The 14,427-nt window shown below is 48.4% G+C and overlaps 1 protein-coding gene across 2 annotated transcripts in view; it reads right to left on the reverse strand.

Annotated features, from left to right (window-relative positions):
* The window catches only part of LOC142575192 (uncharacterized), a 78,080-nt gene that overhangs the window by 48,002 nt on the left and 15,651 nt on the right, over positions 1 to 14,427 (reverse strand). The window lies entirely within an intron of this gene.

A 14,427-nucleotide genomic window follows, 5' to 3' on the forward strand; every position in this document is an offset into this window, starting at 1 on the left:
TGCCACGTTTGCAGGTACATCTTGCCATGCTGAGATAAAAGTCTGGTCTCTAATATTCAGAGTGGACCCGCTTGCCTCGTGTCCATTACAATGTCGCAATTGTTGGCGCTATGGTCATAGCAAGGGTGGTTGCAAGTCCAGCCTTCGTTGTTGCGTCTGCGGCGGGAGCCATTCCGCTAGTGCTTGCTCGGCCGAGTCGGACTCTTGCTGCCTCTGCGGTGGAGCCCACAAGGCTGATTGCTCAAACTGGCCTGCTACAACTCAAGCAGTCAAACTACTGGAAGTTATGGACAAAAGGCGCTGCTCACGCCAATAGGCCATTGCGGCGGTAAAGGAAAGAGCCCATGGTTATACGAGTGTGACAGCACGACACCAAGCTGTCGTTGATGGTGTCGCGTGGTTGGTGCCGCGCGGTTGGTGCCGCGCGGGGCACGAGCACGCAGGGACGCACCGAAACGTACAGCCGCTTGCTTGGACACCAAGGGAATGCTCCCCCCTCTATTGGGCCCGAACACACACACACACACACACACACACACACACACACACACACACACACACACACACACACACACACACACACACACACACACACACACACACACACACACACACACACACACACACACACACACGCACACACGCACACACACACACACACGCACGCACACACGCACGCACACACAGGGGGCGCCACGCTCTGGTGGCAGCCTAACAAATGGGGCTGAACGGTGGCGACCTCTACATCTCCCCCCTTGAAGCATTGGAGGTTAGACGGGAGAGATTCAGGAAGCCAAACACATTAAAAGTTTCATAAGTTCAAACGGCGCGGCGGAACAATAGGCCGGCCGTAACGTGTTCGAGTCACACCGTCACTGCGGTCCCTGGCTGCAAGGGACTGTTGCACAGACTGTCCGAGGGGGACCGTCGATTCCACAATCTTGGCAGGCCGAGGTTCCTTACAGGGAACTTGCTGTAGTGGTGGTGGTTCCTCTTCGGAGGCAGTAGGCCCAAAAGGCACTAGGTGACGCCGGTTGCGCTGTAGGGTGCCACCTCGCTCCGTTTCGACCACGTAGCTTCTTGGTCTTTGCCCCGGACTGAGGACCCTAGCCTGCACTTGATCAGGTCGCACCCAGACACGCCGTCCTGTTTGGAGTGGCGGTAAGTGTCGAGCTCCACGATGCCTGTTGTAGTTGTTGGCCTGCTTCTGCTTGTAAGTCGCATCCTTGGCGACGACTTCTTTCATAGGGGGCCAGTTGGGACATAGCTGGGAGCCTTGCTTTGGGACTCTGGTTCTGAGTTGACGTCCCATCAACAGCTGGGCTGGACTAAAGCCGTTGACTCCTGGAGTGTCCCTATAGCTGAGCAGAGCCAGATAAGGATCCTTAGACTTGCGAAACAGGTCCTTGATAGTACGCACCATCCTCTCCGCCTCTCCGTTCGACTGAGCGTAGTGTGGACTGCTGGTCCTGTGGTTAAAGCCGTATAACGCTGCAAATGCCGCGAACTCTTGCGACGAGAACGGTGGGCCGTTGTCTGACCTGACTTCTTGCGGGATTCCATGGCGGGCAAAGATGGATTTGAGAGCGTCAATGACTGCCTGAGCTGTCGTGCTCCTCAGGGTCACTACCTCAGGGAACCTTCAGTAATTAGTCCACCGCCAGGATGAACGTTTGGGCGTTGAGGTGGAACAAGTCCATTCCAAGGAATTCCCAGGGATGTCCAGGTAGGGCCGTGGAGAGCAGGGGCTCGGCAAAGTTCACGCGGGTGGAAGCGCACTGTTCACAGTTGGCAACGAGAGAGGCGATGTCTGTCGAGATACCGGGCCACCAAACTGACTCCCGAGCTAGGGCTTTGGTCCTGTTGATGCCCTGATGACCTTCATGCAACAGCGTCAAGGCCGCTGGCCGAAGGGACGATGGGATGACTATCCGGGCGCCTTTCAGCAGAACACCGTCGCAGACAGAGAGCTTGTCTGCCACCGAGGCGTACTTTGAGAGGTGCAGTGGTATCGTGGTCTTTTTAGGCCAACCATTCTGGCAGTAGGAAGCGAGGGCTTTGCACTCGCCATCGGACTCTTGTGCCTGTCGCACGTCTTTAGGGCTGAGTGGCAAGACTTCCGACGTGCAGCCGACTACCTGTGCTGCAAAAAGTTCGATAGTGTCTAGAGGAGTGGGTGGCTTGTAGGTGATGCGCGACAACGTATCAGCTGTGGCTAGCAGCTTTCCTGGCACGTGCAGCATACGGAACTGGTATCGCATGGTCTTCAGCCGTAGTCTCTGAATGCGAGGCGGCAACATGTCCAGTTCCATCTTGCCCAAAAGTGAAACGAGTGGCAGGTGGTCAGTCTCGACGTCGAAGGGGATGCCACGGACGAACTCGTCGAACCTTTGGATAGCCCACGTCGTTGCCAAAGCTTCTTTTTCAGTCTGGCTGTAACGCTGCTCGGTATCGGTCATTGACCTCGAAGCGAACGCGACTGGGCGGCGCTCTCCTGAGGGTTGCGTCAGTAGCAAAACTGCGCCGAGTCCGAATGAGCTTGCGTCTGCAGACACCGTAGTGGCGTACGACGGGTGTTACTTGGCCATGCACCTGTCTGACGTCAAGAGTTCCTTGATTTTCTCGAATGCTGCCTTTTGCTCGTGCTGCCGCACCCAACTCGCAGACTTGTTTAGTAAGGCTCTGATGGGAGCTGTGACGTCCGAGATGTGTGGCAAGAACCTGGCAAGATGGCTCACCATTCCGAGTAGTCTTCTAACGCCAGCGATGTCCGTTGGAGCTTCCATGGCTTTGAGTGCTTCGACCTTGCCCGGATCTGGCCTGATGCCCTGTGCTGAGACGACAACTCCGAGGAAGGAGACCTCGGGTACTCCAAAACGACACTTGTCCTGGTTCAAGGTGATACCTGCTTTTGCAAGGCGAGATAGCACCTGGCTCAGTCTGGCGTCATGTTCCTGGCGGGTGCGTCCAAAAACCAAAATGTCGTCTATCATATTGGCGACCCCGTCTTGGCCTTCCAGGATTCTTGCCATCTGCTTTTGGAAGTAGTCTGGTGCGGAGGTGATGCCAAAGGGGAGCCGGCAGAAGCAGTATCGGCCATATGGGGTGATGAATGTCGTAAGCTCTTGGGAGTCTTCAGAGAGCTTCACCTAGTGGAAGCTTGCGGTCGCGTCCAGCTTCGAAAAAACTGTTGCATCGCCGAGGAGGCCAAGGACTTGCTCGACAGTTGGCAGAATATGTCGTTCGCGGAGGACGACTTTGTTTAGTTGAGTCAAGTCGACGCAGAGGCGGTAGGAACCATCGCCTTTCCGGACGACGACGAGACCCGAGCACCATGGTGTTGGCTTGTCGACCCTACGGATCACGCCTGCGCTTTCCAATTTGTCGAGCTCGCGGCGGACTATCTCGAGCAGCGGAATGGGGATCCTGCGAGGTACGCTTAGCGAGATAGGTACGGGCATCGGGTTTCAACCGGATGGTGTACTCGTCTTTGAGAGTGCCCAATCCATTAAAGAGCTCGGCGTGCAGCGTCGCTTTTGAAGTCTTGAGTTGATCGAGAAACCGAACTACTTGGAGGGCTTGGAGCGCCGGCAGTCCCAGAAGAGGCACAGTGAGAGACTGGATCACGTAGAGACGCTGACAGCTTGCTTTCTCTTGCCACTGAAGTCGTGCCACATACGAGCCCAGCACGCGCAGCAGTTCTGCGTAGTATGTGTCGACGCTTTCGTCGGACAGCTGAACGCGTGTGTGGAACCGTGACGATTCGTAAAGCTCGTTTGCCTGGTGCACGAAGTGCTCAGTGAAGCGGGTGGCAACGACTTGGTATGAAGCGAGCGACTGGGCGTCGAGCGAGAAAGTCTCGAGAAGCGGGCGGGCCTCCGGGCCCATTCAGTACAGTAGCGAGCGTACCTGCATGTCTTGCGACGCGTGCGTCAGTCCTGAAATCGCTGCATAGTCTTCGTAGCGGCTGAGCCATGTCGCCCACGTTGGCGGATTCGCGAAGTCGAACGGTGCCGGCGGCTGGAAGTTGACGCCGTACAGTTACGGCGGCTCGCCGGTCTCGAGTGACATCTTGGTGCGTTATCTGGCCACTTCCTGACACCATGTCGCGTGGTTGGTGCCGCGCGGGGCACGAGCACGCAAGGACGCACCGAAACGTACAGCCGCTTGCTTGGACACCAAGGGAATGCTCCCCCCTTTATTGGGCCCGAACATATATAGAGACACACACACACAGAGGGCGCCACGCTCTGGTGGCAGCCTAACAAATGGGACTGAACGGTGGCGACCTCAACAGATGGAAGTCTGTCATAGGTAATCGTAAACGCTATTGAAAAGTCTATGGCTAAAATTATGGGGCGCATTGTAGAAAGCGTCACGGAATACTTTAATGGACTGGTATCCTCTAAGTTAGAACAATTATTACCGAGTGCTACTGCCCTGCCATCAAGCTCTGACATGAATACTTGTTTAGCCCACTCTCAGGAAAATGAGGTAATTGCGTCCACAACCCATATAATGCAAGTCAGGCCTGTTCCGGGTTCCTCAAACAAGGCAACTACCAGCCCAGACAACTCTGATCATCAGGATACCTCAAACCTGGAAATGGACGTGAGGGCACAGAAAAGGTGTTCTCTCCTTGAGGCTACCACTTCACACTCAGTTAGTAAATCCAAGAAAATCCTCCCTCAAGTCAACCCGAAATGTAATATTTTGGAGGAGGCTGTGGCCTCTGCGGTGCTCTCATCACTGAAAGGTAGACGATGGTGTTGCAGTGGAACTGCAGATCAGTATTCGCTGCTTCTACTGATTTAAACGTTCTATCTTATCAAATTTCTCCAGATGCAATTTTGCTGCAAGAAACCCAGTTATCCCCCAAAAAACAATTTTCTCTGCGCAATTTTAGGTCCTTTCACCTAGATCGCCCGTCTAGAGGTGGGGGACTGTTAATTATGGTCTCAAGCAAGTTTCGCCACAGGGCAAATATATCATTCCAGCTAATGTCTCCAGAATGTGAAATTCTAGCAGTAGAAATTTCTCACCCTGGTAGTAGGCCTTTCTCGTTGGTCAATATATACTTTCCCTCGGGTGTGCAGGACACACGCCCACTAGACTCGGTTATGGCAAAATGCTGTAAAGATATACTTTTGGCACGTGACTTCAACGCTCATCATGTATCACGGGGATCCAGGACAGACCTGTGCGGAAAGCGTCTATGGGAATGGGCAATGACAAATAACTTTTCGTGTCAAAGTTCGGGATCAGTTACATTTCTTCGCGGACAGTTTAGATCTGTGCTGGAGCTTACATTTTCGGGTCCAAGTCTTTCCACATCCGCATGGGAAACGGTGAATGTCGGGACAACCAGCGATCATTTTCCAGTTGTGTTTGAAGTGGTAGGTCCGCAGTCCACTGTGGAGGCTCGAATCCACTCTTTTGTGTATTATACTGTGCATTTAAAAAATGTTTGCAGACCAGTTTCAAATCAATTGGAAATTCTCCATTGAAAGCTGAGGATATTTGCTCAATCATAGATACTTCGCGCAAAATATCAGAGTTCCAGTTAAAGGCATGGAAAAACACTGCTTCTACAAATTGGTGGAATGAAGATTGCTTGCGGGACTATACAAGAGGCGTAAAGCTGCATGGAAACAGCTCATGCATAACCAGTCTCCGAAAAACTGGAGCAACTATAAATTTATTGCTGTAACATTTAAAAGAACGGTGTCTAAGGCCATTACAATGTCCGACATTTCGAATTGTTTTCAAAAGAAAATAATAAGCATGCATTATTTCGGTTTTTAAGATCCCAAAAAATGATTCCACGCCCCTTGAACTGGGAGTCAGTAGTTTTAACCACAAGTGAAAAAGCTGACTCTCTAAATGTAATTGCGAGAGGGTTAGAGACCCGATTCGCTGCCTCTCTTCCCTTCTCTCCTCACGGACAGGGCACTTCAGAAGATTTCGAAGAGTTTTCTATGTCAGAATTGTCCCAAGCTGTTTCCTGTTTACCAGCTGCAGCCCAAGGTCCCGATGGACTCACTACCAAGATGATTAAACTACTCTTTGAAGTCGCTTCTAACGGCTTGTTAGATGCTGTAAATTACTCAATACAATATACATGGATCCCTCCTGTGTGGAGAATTGCGAAAGTGATTCCTCTGCTGAAAGACCAAACCAAAGGGTATGTTCTAGACAATATTCGGCCTATTTCTCTAACATCAAATTTTGTAAAATTAATAGAAAGATTATTAAACGCACGTATGGTTAAGTTTGTGACCACCAGAGAATTATTGAGCCCCTGCAAAATTGGATTTAGACCAGGTATGTCAATTTGGTGCGCACATGTCGACCTAGAAAGCCGAATTCAGTTGGCTCGTTACCAAAAACAATATGCAGCTCTAGTTACATTAGATATTTCTAAAGCATACGATAGTGTGGAATTCCCTATATTAATAAACAGGATGCAGGATATTGGATTGCCTGACTACTTCGTGACGTGGACTGCTGAGTTCTTGCAGGGCAGGGAGTTTTACTGTGCACAAAGTGGAATTTCATCGGGAAAATTCAGACAAACGCGCGGGGCTCCTGAAGGCGCAGTTTTGTCCTCGCTGTTCAACGCCCTACTCAGCTACATTCCTTATCATCAGAATGTAAGCACGTACGTCTACGCTGATGATATAGCGTATTTTGCTTGAGCAAGTGATATTCAGTCACTGTACGAGTGCTTACAGGAATACTTATGCGAGCTAGAAGCATGGCTGGACAGTATTCGCTTGTCCCTTAATGTAAATAAGAGTGTCGTTCCTGTCTTTCCCCTACAAGACCCAGTTACTATATCCCTTTCATACCGCAATTCCTCTATCCCACAAGTGGAAAAAGTCAAGTACCTTGGAATTATCTGTGATGGAAATCTTAATTGGCGTCATCATATTGAACATATAACATCAAAAGCTTCTCGTGCAATGGGGATATTAGGAAGGATAAGCAATAATCGAAGGGGCAAGCGCAGAGATACACTCATATTGATTTACCGCATGTATATCCGACCTATACTAGAGTTCGGCTGTGTGTTATTTTCCGGCGCCGCGGCTTGCAAGCTACGTCCATAAGTTTTGCTGGAACGGGAAGCGCTTCGCTTATGTCTGGGGCTACCAAAGTTTGTAGCCAACGCTGTACTCTACAGGGAATCACGACTAACTTCCCTTGAAATGAGATTTAAAATACTCACCGTTCAAACATTCCATAAGGCTCTATGAATCCCCAATAAGAAGGTACCAGTCCATCTTCATCAAACAACGAGCCCAATTTTTTGGAGTCAAATGGCCACGGTTTCACACGCCACAAGTCATTATATCACAATCGTTATTGAATCCGTTAGATGTAAATATAAATGATGTAATCACAGAGAACACCATCTCAAATTCACTAGTTATTACTTATGATGACTTATACCTAAATAATGCAAAGCAGCTTCCCTCGCACATTCTTAACGGCTTACTCCAGGATCACTTGAATCAGCGCCACACTAAAGTAATTATAGCAACGGATGCTTCGCAGAGTGAGGAAAAGGCAGGAGTTGGAATTTTTTCATCATCATTGGACTAGTCTTTTTCTATTCGGCTTCCCGACTTCTCTCCAATACATCTAGTGGAATTCCTAGCTGTTGTCCTAGCTTTACGAAAGCTACAGTCTTCCAGGACAGCCGCGGTAATAATCACAGATTCTGTGTCCATGTGCACCTCAGTTACTGCTCCCCGCGAATCACATATATAACAAACTTTGTACTCAGTGGCTCCAAGTCATTTGTTGAGTTTACGATTAATACGGGTACCTGGGCACAAAGGCATATTTATGAATGAAGTGGCAGACAGCTTGGCCAAGGCTTCTATCAGCGGCCTGGTGCTTTCCTTTCTTCCAACGATGGGTTTTATCACGTCTGTCAGGTTCAGAACATACATCCTTTTAACATCAAAATCAAATTTTAAATAATCCTTGGAACTACACCACCTACAATTCCCTTTGAGCAGGAAATTTTGCAAAACAAGACAAACGAAAGTCACATTAACGAGACTACGTTGTCGAGTCCCATCTCTAAATTTTTACATGCACCAATCTGGTCTGGCAATATCCCCATTGTGCCATTTTCGCAACTCGTTAGAGACGATTGAGCACTACTTACTGGAATGCTGGCGTTTCTCCTCCATGAGGAAAATTACATTAGAAATTACAGTGCGACAGCTCGGCCTGCCATTGAACACTCCGGTACTGCTGTCTTTCGGAGCGTCTGTGCTTGGGCACTCACACAGGAATGTGTGCATCACCTTAGAAAATGTTGTTATTGAATCAAACCGATTTCATTGGTGACCGTATTATTCATTTCTCCTTTATTGCTTCATTTATATTACACATAATTTTTTTCTCTTGATTGAATGACAGTCTACTGAACCGTTTTGAATTTTCCTCGCTTAAATTTATGAAACAAAATTATGAATTTTTATTGATTTCCTGAACACATAAGCCAAGTCTGCCCGATTCTTGGCCAATCCCAGTGAGTGTGTATGCGCCAACCTCATCAAGGACATCATCATCATCAACAACTCCAGATTGGATTGCACCAGGTCACTGAGGAACAACAACATCAACTGCTTGCTCCTCAAACAATGGCATTTACCTACTACGGTGGATCTGGCGGAGTCACTGATCTCTACAACTATACAACGCATGACAGTTTGTCCGAGCCGTAAGTAGTGAAAATAAAAAGAAGGAAAAAGAAAGTGGAAGCGGCGCAAATATATATATATGCAAACTACTCGAACATATAATTCTAAAACATTTAACAATTTTTTTTGAAAACGAAGGCATCCTGTCCCCTAACCAGCATGGTTTTCGCAGGGGTTTATCGACCATAACTCAATTAACAGAAGTCATACACGATCTCGCGCTGGGTATTGACAATCACGGCCAAACGGACCTAATCCTACTTGATTTTTCTAAAGCGTTTGATTGTGTTTGTCACACCAAACTAATAAATAAACTAATAAGCATTATCGGAGACACAGAAATTGTTGCTTGGGTTCGTGGGTTTTTGTTTAATAGGTGTCAGTTTGTTATTTTCGAACATACAACATCAGATATAGTATCAGTTACGTCAGGAGTACCACAGGGCTCCGTGCTTGGGCCCTTGTTATTTCTCGTGTATATTAATGATATAACCACTAACATAGACTGTAAAATAAAGTTATTCGCGGATGACTGTATCATTTATAGAGAAATTAAAAATGATCAAGATCACTACTCCCTTAACAAATCACTTAGTAGTATTACGAAATGGTGCTCAGACTGGCAGATGATAATCAATGTAAAAAAATCAGCATGTATGACCATAACGAGGAAAAAAGAACCTTCAGACTTCTGCTACACCATAAATGGTACAGTTTTGACTAAAGTACAAAAATATAAATATCTAGGCTTAACAATAACGTCAGACCTAAGGTGGGACGAGCATATTCACCACATTACCTCATCTGCTATGCAAAAGTTATTTTTCCTTCGCAGATCACTTCAACTCGCACCCTTGTCAACAAAACTCCTAGCATACAAAACATTTGTTAGGCCGATCCTCGAATACGGAAACACTGTATGGTTCCCTCACACCTAAACTAACAAAGAAAATAGAAACAGTACAAAGGAAGGCCATTCGATTTATCCATAACAAATTTAGACGTGAATGCTCTCCCTCTAACCTTCTAGCAATTTCTGGGCTCCTTACGCTCGAAGCACGAGCGAAACAGGCACGTTTGAAATTTCTTTATCAACTTCTGCATAATTCTTTCAAAATTGACATTTCAAATTACATTTCTTATTCACAACACGACCTACCAGGCACAAACACACAAACACCTTAGTAGAATATAAATGTACTAATAATGTGTTTAAATATTCCTTTTTTCCGGTTGCCATCCGTGAATGGAATATGTTATCGCCTCTCACCACTAACACAGAGTCACTGTCTCAGTTTGAATTAGAAATTGAAAAAATTGTTTAGCAAGTTAAAATTGCTAGTGCTATTATTGATCGTGCAAACCACCATGTACTTGTGTCCTGTGTATGTAGTCGGGTATGCACTGTAGAATACCTCAATTGCCATTTCTTACTTCTTTTTGAAAGTTCGCATGTACTTTTGTTTGGTGTATACATTTTGTAGTAAAAATTGTTCATGTTTTAAGGTGCAAAACTGACGTTATACATGTATTCATACTTAACATTATCAGTGTTCTTTGTTTATGTGCATATATATAGTGCCCTCCTGCTATGGTCTCAGTAGAGACTGGCAGTATTGTAAATAAATAAAATAAATATATATATATATATATATATATATATATATATATATATATATATATATATATATATATATATATATATATATATATATATATATATATATATACAAATTCCTAGCACTCCCCGGATAGGAATGCTTTAACAACGAGGATGCACGTTTTGCAGCCATTTCGTATCACATTATGCTATCATCCTTATGCTATTTAAAAAAGTGATGATATTGTAACGTAGGAAGACGCAGACGAAAAGCTATTCCGGGGAGAAGAAGAACCCTAAGTGCCAAGGCGCACCACCGACGCGATACCAGACGTCCGACATCCTGGATCCGTCGGGTCATCGTCGGGCCCAGTCGCGTTCACCGACGTCCTGGTTCCTGCTGGCCTCGACAGAGCGACCGTTTCGTTGACCTGCAGTGGTGTTTTGGCTGAGTGTGGGGTGGTTTCAGATGTCTCAATAACCTTATTTTAGTTCCTGGTTAATTGGCATTCCTTGCATCAGCCGTCTTGAGCTGATGTCGACCAGTTCTCCTGGCCAGGCGCGATCCGCCTGGTCAGCATCCCTGCCACCTAATGAATTGCCCATAGATTTATTTTTTCGCAGTGGCGTCAGCACCATTCCTGTGGCGCTTGTGCCTATCAGTGGAGGTTCCATCAGGATCACGAATCCACATGCTGTCCAGAAGGCACTTAAGGCCACGTCCAACCACTTCCAGACCATCACTGATGTGCGAGCGTTCGGACGGGGAGGTATAGTGTGTCGTCCACCCGACCAGACCTGTGTTGAAGACCTCTTGAAATGCACTTCATTCGCTTCCACCCCGGTGAGTGCTTTCATTCCGCCTCACCTTGCGTGCACCAAGGGTCTTGTACGGGGCGTAGACTCCCGATTAAGTCCTACTGAAACCCTGGACAAGCTATCCGCAGCAGGCGTCATTGCTATCTACCGTTGCAATCGACTGGCAAATAACGAGAGGGTTCCGACAGAATCTGTAATTGCAACGTTTGTGGGCACATCATGTCCATCTGAAATAAAGGTGTGGCCTCTTGTGTTCCGTGTAGAGCCGCTTGCGTCACGTCCAATCCAGTGTAAGAATTGTTGGAGATTCAGGCACAGCGCAGGAGGATGTAAGTCTAGCTTGCGTTGCCGCACCTGTGGGGATGGTCATTCTTCAAGTGAATGCTCTACTCAATCTCAAAAGTCCTGCCTCTGTGGGGGAGAACAACACCAGCAGACTATTCGAGCTGCTCAGCTCGCGCTCAAGAAATACAAATTCTTGAAATAATCGACCGCCGTCGCTGCTCCCGAAGAGATGCAATTTCAGTTATTAAAGACAGGGCCTTCGAATACTCTGGTGTTACAGCGCGCAACACTCCAAGCATGAATCTTAATCTCTCAGAAGCAATTGACTATGCTGTGGAAAAAGCAATGGCTAAAGCTATGGATAAATTGATATCTAGTCTCTCTGATTGCTTAGCGCAAATCATTTCGAGTCACATGATGCAAATAATGCAGACCACTAGGACACCAATGCAGTCCCCAGTATCTAACGCCACACCTCGAATGCCTAGCAACGAGGTAGAGACGACTTCCACAGTTGCAGAACATTCCACAGACACTACTTCGCTAGTCCAACCAGGCGAGGATGAGCCCTCTTATTCAGACACTGTTAGTGTCACAGATATGGAACTTGACACTCGAGCTCCCAAACGTAGGGGTCCCCAATTTCAAAAAGCCAGGCACCTGCCTACCTACCTGCCCAAGAACACTTTTTGCCTTTGTGACGCGTCGATAGAACGACGCATCGGCACAAAGCGCGGACTGGGCATTTTGAAAGGGAGATGCGTGCGATCGACAAGCCAATGTAAACCCAGACCGCGAAGCAACGAGCCTCCATAGCTTCGAACTCACCGAGACACGCATAGGCATACGCCTTCACAATCGAGGTTAGTGTGCATTGTTATTTTTGCACGTGGTATCTAAGCCGTCACGCAGCGCAACACAAGCGTGGAGCGGCTTCGCTTGCACGCGCAGAGCTGTCAAGGACGAGACGTTCATTTGAGGGATCGCCAACCGTTTGTGCGCAGGCGCGAGTAAGAGCGGGCGCGAGAGAGAAAATCTGGGGGCTTTTGCTCCTAGGCACTACGGAGGAGGTTTCTTAGCGCATGTTGTATGCGTTTGTCCCCTAGACATGCCGAGCGGAGAGCGCCTGCGCGGGCAGGCAGTGCACGGGCCGCATATATTGAAAATCTAGAAGGCAGAGCGCCTTTAGCCACCGCGGTTGAACGCAACTGGGTGAAAGGCCGCCGGTGACGATGACCTATTCAGCACCAGCGCCGCAGGCGCGAGAAAGTCTGTCCGCCGTATTCAGAGGCAATGTTGTGACTGTTGTTGCAGAAGTCGCAGGGCGCGGTAGTGCTCAACTTATCACAAGTTGGCGGCCGGACGTAATTATATTTATTCAATCGTGCTTTTTACTAATTGTAACAACGTGTCATTATTTCGCATTACTGGCGGCGCCTCCAGGACACCAAAGCGGCAACGACGACACCAAAGCTAGAAACCGGACCGGTCCGTTGGTTGGGACTTGCCGAGGCCTGGCGCTTGCCAGGGGTGTATAGGATCGGCTGTCCGCGATAGCGGACAGCCTGTTTTTTATGCGAACGCCCCCTGGCACACTTCAGCCACCACGGCCCCAGCCCACGAGCCGCCCTGCTTCCAGCTTTGATCCCCCGTTACCCCTTGGGTGCCCCGGAGATCTTGCGCCGCCTGCTTTATTATAACCTCAGGTGCTCTCGCGAGGTATCCGCCTGGCGGTTACATGTGCCCTCCTGGAGCAGTGCTTGCAAAAAATCGACTCTATCTTCGCGACGAAAGAAGCGGCCCGCGACTTATACAACACCAGTCAGAACCTTGCCTCTTCAGACACGGCGATCACCATATGGGGAGTCCGTGCCCACTGTCTCACCGCGTGAGCAGCCAGCGGCGGAGCGTAAACAAACTCGACCACGCTCTGCAATGCTAGCTTGTCTGGGGGACAAACGCATACAAGACGCACTCAGAAACCTCCTCCGTAGTGCCTAGGCAGATTCATATATTCAAGGTACAAAAGTTCCCAGATTTTCTCTCTCACGCCCGCTGTTATTCGCGCCTATATACACACAGACGTCTGGCGATCCCTCAAATGAACGTCTCGTGTCTGCTAGGTAGCCCATAGTTGGTCGTCGAGATGGGAGAGAGAGAGAAAAACTTTGATTTTTACGCCAGCGTCCGGCGCTCAACCCTGGTCGGTCAGCTACCAGTCCTCACCTAACACGTCTCTGACTTGTGGATAAGCACCGGCAGGAGAAGTTGCATGGAGTGGTGGAGTCAGCCAGTCCGTCCATGACCGTAGCTTGATGTTATTGGGAACGGTGGAGAGGGCTGACTGCAGTTTGGGTTGAGTGTGAGGGCAATGCCATAGACAATGCTCTAGGGACGGAAATTCCAGTAGTTCGGGCACTTTGGTGGCTCAGGTAGGCCTTGAATAGAGTGACGGAAAAAAGGAGTAACTATTGAGTTTGTTTGAAGTCTTCGGAGAATAGCGCTGTCTTCTCGCGAGAGGTTAGCAGGAGGAGTAAAAAAGGCGACGGCATTGGCGCGAAGTTTTAAAGAAAGTGATGTGTGCTCTTTGTGCAAAGTCTTTCTGTGTTCCCTTGGGTTAAATTCTGATGGCCATAGGCACAAGGGACACGGAAAGCTAACTATGCGGGTGAGCTCATGAGCTCGGGACCCATGCCATAGGCACGGGGACCCGGAAAATTAACTACGCGGGTGAGCTCATGAGCTCGGGATTTCCACCGCCCCCCCATGCCTTGGTGCCCAGGTATCCACTGCAAGGTAACACAGAGCGAAGGGTGTGCATCCAAGTGACATTGAAGTAGGCTGTGCATATGCTCAGGTAGCAAGTTATCGCGAAACATGCGGCATGCATCTTGGCTATCGGTGCGAATAAAGATACGTTGGGTAAGATGATGAGGCCGGCCGGCCGGCCTCATCATCATCAAGCAGTCACCTGGGTGACTGCTTCGAGAATAGCAAGAG

This window comes from Dermacentor variabilis, chromosome 3, assembly GCF_050947875.1.
Source record: "Dermacentor variabilis isolate Ectoservices chromosome 3, ASM5094787v1, whole genome shotgun sequence".
Lineage (NCBI taxonomy): Eukaryota > Metazoa > Arthropoda > Arachnida > Ixodida > Ixodidae > Dermacentor > Dermacentor variabilis.